The sequence below is a fragment of the Plectropomus leopardus genome, chromosome 3 (assembly GCF_026936395.1).
Source record: "Plectropomus leopardus strain MGB_pleo_1.0 chromosome 3, ASM2693639v1, whole genome shotgun sequence".
In the NCBI taxonomy this organism is placed as follows: domain Eukaryota; kingdom Metazoa; phylum Chordata; class Actinopteri; order Perciformes; family Serranidae; genus Plectropomus; species Plectropomus leopardus.
The window spans coordinates 34219014-34231086 of NC_142178.1; the positions used below are offsets into that span (position 1 = coordinate 34219014).

The following is a 12073-nucleotide window of genomic DNA, read 5'->3' on the forward strand; positions in this document are numbered from 1 at the left end:
TAACAAGAGTCATATAACTGTATTTACACCAAGCCATTCACAAGAATTACTGTCTCTGAGCTTTTCAGGAAATGTTTAGTGGCTACTTGTCTTTTGGGTCTATTTTTTGGGGGATGATAAATTGCTTGTAAAAAATACGACAACAATAACTTACTTTTAGATACTATCACTTTCTTGGCAACATCTAGCTGAAGAACAGATGCTGGGGGTTCAGATAATGCTGCCTCTAATACACAGAAGAAATCTCATCACCCCAAACTGGCCATTCGCCCTTCCCTGAATAAGCGTCCAATAGCCGCACTGAAGCCCTGATAACAGAGATGCTCAGTGTTCAAAGAGTTTGGAGGGAGTGTATTTTTTCTAGTCCTTCCAAAACTAAAAAGTAAGAGCAAAACTATAAGGGATGGATTAAACAGTGTGCATATCTGCTTTAATGTAAGCTGCAATTCTTAGCATGTCTGGCTAAGCAGCTCACTACCTACAGTATCCACCTTTTGCTGAGGCCGCTACTGCAGAAATGATTATGGGTGCAACTTCTGGTGGGATAATAGAAGTTATAGTAAACTAATTCATCTGCATTGACTTTCTATGGATGCTAATCTCTGTGGCTAACCGCTGATGGCTAAAAACCTATATTGTCTTAATCTGGATGTGTAGCTTCACATTAATAACACAGATTTAAAAAATTTACTTTGTACACTTTATACACAGCGCTAACACCCATTTAAACTTTTAAACAGCTGTCTGCAAAAACATAAACTGGGACAGTCTAATTCTTAATTTATAATGCTCTAACATGTCCCTGCAGAGCTCTGGTACCTGTTGATATGTCCGCTTCTATAACGTTACCAACAACCAGGTCATTTTTTATTTTTTTATTTTTTCTTACTGTGAGCTGCTTGGCACTTTGATTTCTTTTGGGATTAAAAAAAAAAAAATCTTCAGTTTTCACATGATATCAGGTATGAATCCAGCAGCTCCTGGATCTGGCCTGGTTCAGAATCATTAGTAAGTCAGGGACATAATTTTGAACCTGCTCATTCATGCTTGCACTGTAAGTCACTATAACCTCAGACAGATGTTGGTCTCTTATATTTAATAGACATTAAATTTGGTTGGAATGAAACCAGAGGTGCCAAAGTTTTAAATGTCTAAAGACATTAAAATGTCATATTGTGTGGACATTAACATTATGACGTTTTGCATTGGGACATTGGGTTTTGTTCTTCATACCTTACTACTAAATGTTGTTTGCTTACATCAAGATGACGTAGGCATTTCTTTTAGAAGGGGTTGGATTTTAACAAACAAAAAATACACCAGCATCATATGTTGTCAGTATTCTACGTCAAATTGATGCTGGCATTAGACGTTGTCCTGAAATTAAATTTTGGTTATTTAACATCATAACCTAAGTTCTAAAAGATACCAGTGACATTGGTGGCCAGTTGGGTTGGAGCATAATATACTAGCTGGCTATAGATGACACAATCTGATAGAAACAGCTGAAAAAATTGAATCCAGCTAGAAATGATAAGCCTATCTAAAATCAAGGACCCGTTATTACAAAGAGTTTCAGGTGTTAAATTGTTAGCATTATCACTATAAATTTAATAGGTGGAAACCGAAAAACTGACAGGTGTAACAACAGTAATGAAGCATAAAGGGTTTAAATAACAGTCAATTAAACAGAAAACAGATGTTTTGATCATGTGTTCTGCTATTGTTGTTTCCGGTACAATGCACACACTTCATACTTATTAAAGTGAACATATCAGTCAGTCTGCCGCATCAGTGGTATTGAGTCCAGTTCTTTCAATTTGTCTCCCACTTCCAGACCTCCTGAAGAAATATGACGCAAAGCTTCTTGGGGGGAAGCAAGGAAAACCCTTTCATTATCCCCGGTGTCTGCGGTGTGGGAGAAATCAATAGAGGTGTCCATGCTAGATTCATCTATATTCTACTGTGTGAACCTAATACCCTCACATGGGGAAAGGAAGATGAGTGGGTGGTTTGAGGGGAAGAGGTGAGGGAGATTCAGAGGCAGGGAGGTTCACTAGAGGGGAAAAGGAAGTGAGAGATGGAGAGGTCAGTTATTTATACACAAAGTTTTTGGGTGCACTCACACAGGTTGGACTTACTTAGTCAGGTAAGAGCGACTTTAGGGAACTTGAGAGGCTTTGCCAGATTTAGATGCAGGTGGGATACAGTGGCTTTGCAGATATCACTTGCGAACCACGCTGAACTGCAGAGGTAAACAAACCCCTAGTTATCTCCGAAGTCTAAGAGATATAAATGGAGACAAAAGCATTTTCTAAGAAACAAATCAAAGAGGAACACAAGGCTGCTGGAGATGCAATAACAGACATTTCAACTGTGGAAGTCATGCTAACGAGGCACTTGTTCAACCTCTGTGAAAAATCCACACCCACACACGTACGTTCACACACACACAACCTAACAACCACATCACCTGTCAGTGGGAGCCTCATTAAGCTGACAGGCGCTGGCCTCTCAGGGCAGGCCAAGACGTCACAGCCCTCTCCTTCCCGTCATGGCATGATGGATCTCTCCACCACTGGCTGCCAAGCTGCCACTCAAGTCCACCTTACTGTGGGCGTCCATCAGGACACACTCGCTAAGCATCCTGTTGATCTTATTTGTATATATCCTCCATCGGCCAAATCTGACTGCATGTCCAAGGGATGATCAAGATTGGCTGACTAAGCAACTTCGTCCCTGTCTCTCACTGTCTAAATGTGAATGGATGGCATATTTGTGTTGTACCACTGCCAGTGGCTAACTTTACACTACACTGTATAGACTACTAGCATAGCCTGGTGCCAGACGTCGGAATCGCCGCCCACACCACCAGTTTGCGCAATGATACATATGGGCCTGGTGCTGTGCCCACAGACAGCTGTTGTTTCCCTTTCCAACAATCTGAGTTTAGTATTAAGAGTTTAGGATTAAGTTGGTCCATAATCAATCAATCTATCTATCTGTCTATCTACCTGCCGCATTTCCACTATTTAACAGTTTCTCTAGGTATGTAAATAGTTGTAATGTTTTATTTAATTTCATTTTATTCACATTTAATTTATGTTCTATGTGTGAGTGGCGTGAAGGGGCCTCAACTTAATTTCACTGTGCAACCATAAACCTTGTAAACCTGAAACATAGAATCAGAAGTTGCAACAAGCGTGGCTGAGATGGACGCAGAGTCTAAGGCTGTTGTAAATCAATATACAGAAAAAACACTTAGCTAATACTAGCATACATGATCTCAGGATTAAAGCTTTTGACACACAGAAGTAGAAGGGCTGTATCGTAGATGTATAACTAGAAAATGCATTTCCTGCAGAACATGCGTGTGGATGCTTAAGGCTGAATCCCTTAAAGCTGAAAATGGTGAAATATATTACAAATTGCAGAAATAGCAGAACAAGTGGCAACAATGAAAGCTGAACTGCTTCCAACTAAAGAAGCTACCAGCTGAACTGGAAGAATGTCAAAGGAAGAAGTTGACAAAAATGAAAAAAAAAGATTTGGATAACAATAGCATGACTGCTGAAAGCATCCACACTATAAATGTTTACAGGAAGCAGTCTTCTCTGAAGGATATTTGTAGTTGACAGAATGACCTATTTCACATGACAGTATGACCTAGGCCACATTTAACTACATTTATACAGGAATTCATCGCTTCTGATAGATATCTGTACCTGAGAGAATGACCTACTCAACATTTAACAATACTTATACAGGAAGTAGTCCATTCTAATAAATACTTCTACTTGACAGAAAAGACCTACTCCACCTGACAGGATGACCTACTCCACATTTAACTACATTTATACAGGAGGTCGTCTATTCTGATAGATATTTGTGACTGACAGAATATCCTACTGCATCTGTCAGAATGAGATACACCACATTTAACTACATTTACAAAGGAAGTAGTGATTTGTGATGAACATTTGTACTTGACAGAAAGACCTAATCCACCTCACAGAATGACCTAAGCCACATTTAACTGTATTTGTACATGAAGTAGTCCATTCTCATAGATTTTACTACTTAAGCTGCTAAATCATTGCTAACTTTGTCTATGGTATTTGTAAAGAGTTTTTCTTTAAGGGTGAGCCCTGTCACACAATACAGTTATTTGATCATTTGTTAATATAAAAATGTTGACGTTTGTGCTGAAAATATATCTAGAGAAAAATCAACTTTTTAGTAGCATTAATTCTTGTCTTCTAAATTGGAATCCAAAAGCTGCTGTCAACAGCATTTCAGGATAGTTTATCTTTTAACAACGTTTTATGCAATCTTAGACATAATGCTGTCTGTCAGCACAAGTGTTTAAATAACTCTTAAATCCTGAGAGGAGTAAAAGTTTTGGTGTAGATGGGAGAAACACTCAGCAGCTTATCACTAATGACAGCCAACGGCTTTGATGAATTCCCATTCGAGTTTTGGCATCTTAAGGCCTTTGAGGAGAACCAATAAACTGTCAGCACGACTGATGATTGATCCTGATTGGACAGCTGTCAGACAGGGAGCGCTGCATACAGATATTCTGCAGTGTTGTCTGCTGATTGTGGGAGGCATATACACTTTACTGGTTATCAACAACAAGAATCTCTTGTTAAATTTATTTCACTCATAAAGAGATGTAAGTAGAGAGAATCAGAAGGATCGATCCTTTAAAGCTTTTAGGCAGCATTTTGAGATGCGTAACATCTTACGCAAAATAGTAGTCAATATTTTGGAAATTTAGTGTTTTGGACTAAAGTGACAGACTGCATATTTTACTCTACTGCCATAGAAAGAAACGCATCTTGTTAAGGCTCTTGGTAGTTATCCGCTTAGAAAACCAAGACCTATCGATGAAAGTCATGCTTCATTAAGTGTGACTTTGTACTATGGCTTAGATCAATTTCACTAAATTGACTTGTGACTTCTCTAGTTAGGATAAAGAAGGTCGGTTGTTATGTGGGCTCACATTATGTTTGCTAATTTAGAAAAGAAACCCATGGTTCAAATCATCAATGTAAAAAAGAGAAAAACATGATGTTTCCTTCTTGGACAAGACGAGCTCAACCTGCAGTTTTGTGAAGTCAACAAAATAATCACGAAGAAGGCAACTGAGTTGCAGCTTAATCAACGAGGCCGGGCATGCAGCCTTGCAGTCAATTTCCAACAACATGAATGATTGATATAAAAAGGGAGCAGGTGCGGCAAGGGCAGAGATGGAGGGAATGCAAGAATATTGTACTCAAGTAAAAGTACTTGTGTTAAAATGTACTTAGTAAGTAAAAAGTAGGTCACTTAAAGATCCAGTGTGGAGTATTTAGAGGGATTTATTGGCAGAAATGGTATATAAAATTCATAATGAAGTTTTCATCAGTTGATAATCACATGAAAATAATTGTTGTGTTTTCAGTACATTATTAGCTGTCCATACCTACATAGAAAACCCCAGTAATGAGTCTTAAAACCAAGAAAACCGGCATTTCAGCACCTCTGGTGCCCTTGTCTCAAATTCACTGGGTTTTTTGAATGGGTTTTTAGGTTTCAAAAATTCTGGTAGTGGTCATCTAAGAAGATTATCTTACTGAAAAAAATGTGAAGCATAAATGTTTGTTTACCAAAGAGCTTATTTTCTACAACCATCCACAATCCAGTGGAAAAATCCCATAGGCTTTTTGTTGAGGGAACCAGGGCAAAGTTAGCTTCAGGGTTGGCCTGGTTTCATGTTTTTGGGTCTGCTACCATAGTACATGCTCGGCACATGGTTGAAATCCGCAACCTCTTCAATAGCTGACTATAAATCCTACAAACTAGATTAGTAAAATGTATGGTAAATTTTTAAAGGGGAAAAGAGAGGGGGAACATCTTTAGGCAAAAAAAATATATTGTATTAAATGTCCAACGTACACACTAGTGGAACATCATCAGCCACATGACATGACCACTAATTTCCAAACTAACATTAAGTTTCATTTCTATAGACGGCACTTTGCAGCCATACAACAGATTATCAATCAGTTGCACCAATACCAGAAAAAAAAACATCACCAAGGCAGACTACATGGATTTTGTTGTTGCACTCACTTATCTGAACATCACTCTGTGAGTCTTGCACCCCATGACCCTCAGCCGCCGAGCATAAACATTTACAATATGTATCTCTTCTGGAGTGTCAGCTGAGTGCAGCATCACCTCTCTGCCCTCCTGCGGCCACCGTGTACTCACGGATCCCACACTGTGTGTAGGACATCAAGTGCTGGAGGGGGCACATAAACAGCTAGTGTTCATCAATCATAATCATGATGATGAACTATTTAAATTTAAAATGAAGCACAACTACAATAGGCACCATTAGACCATTACAGGCAATATGATATACATAATTGCTCAATATAATAAAATGAATTGTGCATCAGGGCTATGAAAAAAAAAAAAGGCATATCGTGCCTTTCTTTCTGCTCAGGCCATGCAGCTCTTTGGTTCTCTCTCTCTCTCTCCCTCTCACTGATGAAAAGTGTACTTCCCTGCCTTATTCTGTGGCTCGCTACAGTAAAAATGTAGAATTTGGGACGAAAGTTATATTACAGCCACAGAAAGCTACCATGGCTGCTTCTCTGCTCCATTCAGTATCATGTAAAAGTGACAAGGCAGCGTTCAGAGTAAGTTACTAATAACTGTGTGCAATAGTCCACGTTTCACTTCCCTTCCACTCTTTCTCTCAAACACACACACACACACACACAAACGCACGCACGCACGCACGCACGCACGCACGCACGCACACACACACACACACACACACACACACACAAGGTCATTGCCTCTATCTGTGTTACAAGTGTCAGTTATGGTATATGTAGCGGACAGCAACGTGAAATGAGACTGATTCATGTGACATGATAGATTTGACTTGAAATATAGATAACTACGATACTTGTGATTAAAAACAGGGGTAAAATATATGAAAAAGTGCAGTCAAGTTGACAATTAAAAACTTAAAATTCCCGGCAGGGCTCAGCATGTTTCAGAAGCTTCCAAGATGTCTTTGACAGCGCTGTGGTGCGTTGCACAGAGTAGATCAAGTTTTCCTGCTAAAAGGCACCGAATGTGAAATATAGATACAACATTACTATGAGATAAATGCATTTCTAATAACTAAAACACAGCCACAAATCTTTTATCCATATATTCATAATAACTTTGTCTGTAGGCTACAGCACAACGGAGCAAGAAATAACACAAATAAAACATAAGAAAAAACATTTAACTGCCTACTTACTTATGGTACTTAAGGTAGAAGCAGAACTTTCAAGAAAGAAATGTCCAAATCAACATAATCTGCAAGTCTACAATATCAGGCAGGCAAATGCTTTGCTTCTGAAACGCTACCCGATAGGACGGCATGTGGCAACCAGCACAAAATCGGGTCGCAGCCAGGCTGAGGAGTAAGGAGTCAGCAGTCTATGACAGCACAAACACTCAATAAAACAGTTTTGTCAACAATTGTGAAGTAATGCAACTAAGAGAGGTTCTTAAACATACACTTGTAAAAGTGCACGCAAGATATTATGCTACTTGGTCAGGCAGTTTGCAAGAATAGCTGTGTACAGATAGATACACGCAAATACGCATGCAGACACATGACCATTTACATATTTAAATAAGTACTGTAAGCAAATTATTTTTTGCCATTTATTGTTGAAATACCATTTTTGAGTCACAATGTGTTTATCTCAATCTGTGCCTAGAGCCTGTGAACCTGCCGAATCTGATTTTAGTTGTGTATTGGCAGCCTCACAGAGAGTCTGTTTAGCTACGCAAACAAATTTAAACCCATCACTAAGATACTGACAAAGCTCAGAGGTCAGACGTTATTATCCAACATCAGTGGACTACCTACAGAGACACATGGGACATAAAGTCGTATGAATTGTTGAGTCTTTTTCTTCAAACACTCCTCCTGAAGCGCATCCAGATATCTCACAAAGTGAAGGAACAGAAGCGTTGTCAGCTTTGGTGATAACAATCTCAGACACCTGACACCTCTGTCGCCAGATCCCTCCGTCCAACATCCCTGTGTGTCCCTCTCTCTGTTTGTATCATCAAAGAGCAGCTGGTGGCAGGCGGTGCCCCGCTGAGATGCGTGTCTGTCCGGCCAAGCCATTTGACAGCAGACAGCCAGTGCAGCACACGCAGGCCTGGCCAGCTTGTACCAATTTAATGCTGGCTGCTCTCATATGCGAGTCCCAGCGGTGACCCAGTGACCCGGGCGCCACAGAGCAGGGGACTGTTAATAGCTTGGTAGACATAGGTAATGAGGTTATCAATTAGAGGGAGACTTGCTCTCATTTGTCCCTGTTATGATGTCGTGTTTTCAAAAGGGCTTCTGGGGAAGGGAAGCTAGCTGCAAATTTATAATTGTCATTTCATTAAAGGATCCAGAAGCCGGTGTTCCATTATGGGTTGTTTTGTTGTGAGCAGATGTTTCTAATGCGGGGAAGGTTGCAGGATTTGCACAATAAGTTACTCAAGATTAGATGACAAGTGATGATGGCCCATTATCCTAAGAAAGATAAAACTGTATCACAGTAATGCTCAACTTACAGCCCACGGGCCAAATCTGGCTCCCAAAAGGTGCCAGATAGCCCCTCAATCCTTATAATTCACAATAAAATGAAGTGATTCACATTGGGAACTGTTTTTGTACTTTTAGTATACATGAGGTGCCAGAGTGTATGAAACAGCATTAAAATAGAGTTTGTTGTGGCGTCTCGTGGCTCAGTGGATAGAGCAGTGCCCCATATACAGAGGTTGTATCCTCGCTGCAGCTGCCGCGGTTCAATTCCAGCCTCAGCCCTTTGCTGCATGTCGCATCCTCTCTCTTTCCCCCTTTCATGCTCAAGCCATTCTGTCCATTAAAGGAAATAAAAGCCCCAAAAGTAGTCTTAAGAAAATATATATATACCTTGTTCATTGAGAAAGTGCGAGTGGAGGATCCCCCACACCCCGACAGAGGTCCTAGCTAAGCCCCTAATGTCCTAAAATCCTAAAAACGTCCTGAAATCATAGAAATGTCTGAAAATCCAAAAATGTCCTAAAACACCAGAAATGTCATAAAATCCTAGAAATGTTGCCAAATCCCAGAAGCTACCTTCCTTGAGAATCCCAGAAATGTCCTATAAACATCCTAAAATCCTAAAGTCCTAACGTCCTAAAGTCTTAGAAACATCCTGAAATCCTTGAAACATCGTAAAATTCTAGAAATATCCTACAATCCAAGAAACACCCTCAAATCCTAGAGAGATCCTAAAATCTTAGAAATGCCCCAAATCTGAAAAATGTCCTAAAATTCCAGAAAAAAGTTTGAGGCTGCTGCTGCTGGCCCCTGGCCTCCTGTAATATTGCAAAGTGGCCCCCAAACAAAGCACGTTGAGTTTCTCTGCTGTATCATGACCACACAGCAGATTGTCCACTTCATATGCATCATTTGCATTCTGGCCTCACAGTCATGCACACACAGGGCATCCATAAAGGTGTGCACATGTGTCTTTGCATATACATAGGTGACCTGCCTGTAATGCAGTGAATATATGTGCATTATAGGAGGTCACTCAGTATTCCTCTCAGCAGCTGGCCAGCCGCCGAAAGCGTGAGGGTCCCAGGAGGGGAGCAGACACAAAAACAGCCCAGGCCAGGAATCTTATTCTCTCTATGCATCCAAAGCCTCAGAGGCCATGTATTATTCACATGAAGTAGGAAGACAAGGGATGCGCTTCAGTATGAGGGATGGCGAAAGGAAAAAGAGGAAGGAAGGGACACAGGGATCTGAACACGACAGCGCTCTGGGGACAGGAATGTGTGAGTGGGAGATAAACTGATGGAAGGGACAGATAGACATTAAGTAACACGATCAAAAGTGAGATGAAAGATAGCGCGGTGGTAAAACAAACGGTGTGCCGTCTGCAGCAAACACTTGAGCGTCATTTCACTGATTAGCACACCTTCAGTCGGAGGGGCAGAACTAATCAGCAAAATCACCTGCTCTTATGTTTGGCTCCGACAAAATCCTGCGTAAACATGATTTTAATGGCACAGGGTTGGAGATCAGTGAGCTTGACGGTAAATGCTTCCTTGATTGGGGTCGTTTTTTAGAAAAAATTAACAAATACAAGAATATAACTGCAGACTCACTTTGTACCTCTATGTTCTTATACATAAGGCTGACCATTTGCTTTTAAAGTGGCTTTAAACAAAGTTCTTACAGCTTAAAATTAATGAGATTTAAGACTTTTTTTAAAATCTGAATTGCAATGAAATTTAAAGCCAATCTTAAAATTACCAAAATTGAAGAAAAATAAATATGAACCAAGTCAGTCAAGCAAAAAAGAGCCAAAGACATCTAATGTTATCGAAGCTCTAAAAGTAAAGCTAAAGCTGATGTTAAACATAGACTGTATATAAAGATAGACAATGTGTTTCCACTTACTCCCACTGTAAAAAAAAATAAAGCCAAAATATCCAAGATACAGCTGCTTCCATCTTTGTGGTGATGTCATTTGGAGCCACACTGCACATGGCTATCTCCATGGTGTGGAGTTCCCGCCCATTCACCCATCTAACCAATCGTGAACAGCGCCATTAATCATGATGACATTGATTGGCACACACGACTGTCAATCAGGGCATCAAATTCCCTTTTTATAGCATCAAATTACTGATTTAAATCCAACTGCAGCCAGCCGGGATGATCAAGGCTTTGGGTTTTGGGATTTTGGGATGCTGTTATATCCACCCACAGACTGTGTATACAGATGATGCATCCCCCACTTACGCATGCGACAAATTGCAACAGCCCCACTGAATGCGAGTGCACGGATTGCTGTCACAGCTGTCAATCATGGCTAAAATCCTTTTATGTATAATTGAATAACTTGAAAAACTTTTCAAATGCGATTTGTCTGACTGACCTACTGTGTTTCTAAGTGTTCACTCAAACAACAAATTGTTAGAAAGCTAAGATTCCTGTGCCTGGATTGATGCAGAACATTTCAAGATATAATCACCAAAGCAGGTAAATTTAACAACTCTGTCAAACAATAAAACATTTACAACTCACCAATGATGTCTTGTAATCCTCTGGTCCTGATCCTGATTGGCAATCGTCCAGACGATCCAAATCCAGCAAAGCATTTAGTCCAAACACATTTTTATATCCATAAACAGCCACAGACTGGTTGCATCCTTTTGAAAGTTGTAATCTTTCCAGGTGATCTTGATGAAAACTTCTGCTTTGACATGTAAATGTGATGCCAAAGAATCATACCAAAATGGCTGCTGCACTCTTGATTGACACTTCACTTGACCCAATGGAGCGTCCATGTCCCGTCCACAGCTTACTACAGCCAACAAGAGCCTCTATTGAAAAGAAGAGCCCGCCAATTTGGAAATTCAGCCGATAGCAAATGGTAGTGCTGATGACTGACACATCTGTTGGCCAATGAAATTGAAATGAAAGAAAAGTATACAGCTTAAGGTTAGATTTCAACATAGACAACTGTGTAAAAAGAGTAATAAACAAATGTTTTTTTGTTGTCCTAATTGAAATACAAACTGTTATTATTTATTTAGACATTTTAGACTCTCAGTCATACTTTGACTATTAGTATTACTACTAGTTTTTAACCTCTTTTTTGGAGAGTGCCAACAAGAATCTTAAAAAAAGCATTATTAAAATATTTATATTCTGTGGCATTGTTATGCTTTGAATGTGGACTAGTTAAGGCTTCATGCTTTGATCCCACTGTGCTTTACAGCTAAAAGTCCCAGCTATAGTCATCTGCAGGCATCTGTTTACAAGAAAATTTTCAGTTTGACTTTAGTGTGTTCAAAATTTTATTCTACTCTACTCAATGACAGTAGCACCTGCAGAGACTCTGTTGGGGAAAAAACTTCTGCGTTAGCTTACCTTTCAAAAGACACCATGGCTGCATGTTCTGCAAATAAACAAATATTTATTTATATATTTATATTTTATTTA

At 39.7% G+C, this 12073-nt stretch overlaps 1 long non-coding RNA gene across 1 annotated transcript; it reads right to left on the minus strand.

Moving 5' to 3' along the window:
• Positions 1 to 1495: 1495 nt before the first annotated feature.
• Positions 1496 to 11394, minus strand: LOC148190042 (uncharacterized). The gene is made up of 3 exons (XR_015776155.1): positions 11153 to 11394; positions 2142 to 2282; positions 1496 to 2056 (listed from the first exon to the last, which is right to left on the minus strand). It is a non-coding gene; the product is annotated as an uncharacterized LOC148190042 (long non-coding RNA).
• Positions 11395 to 12073: the final 679 nt, after the last annotated feature.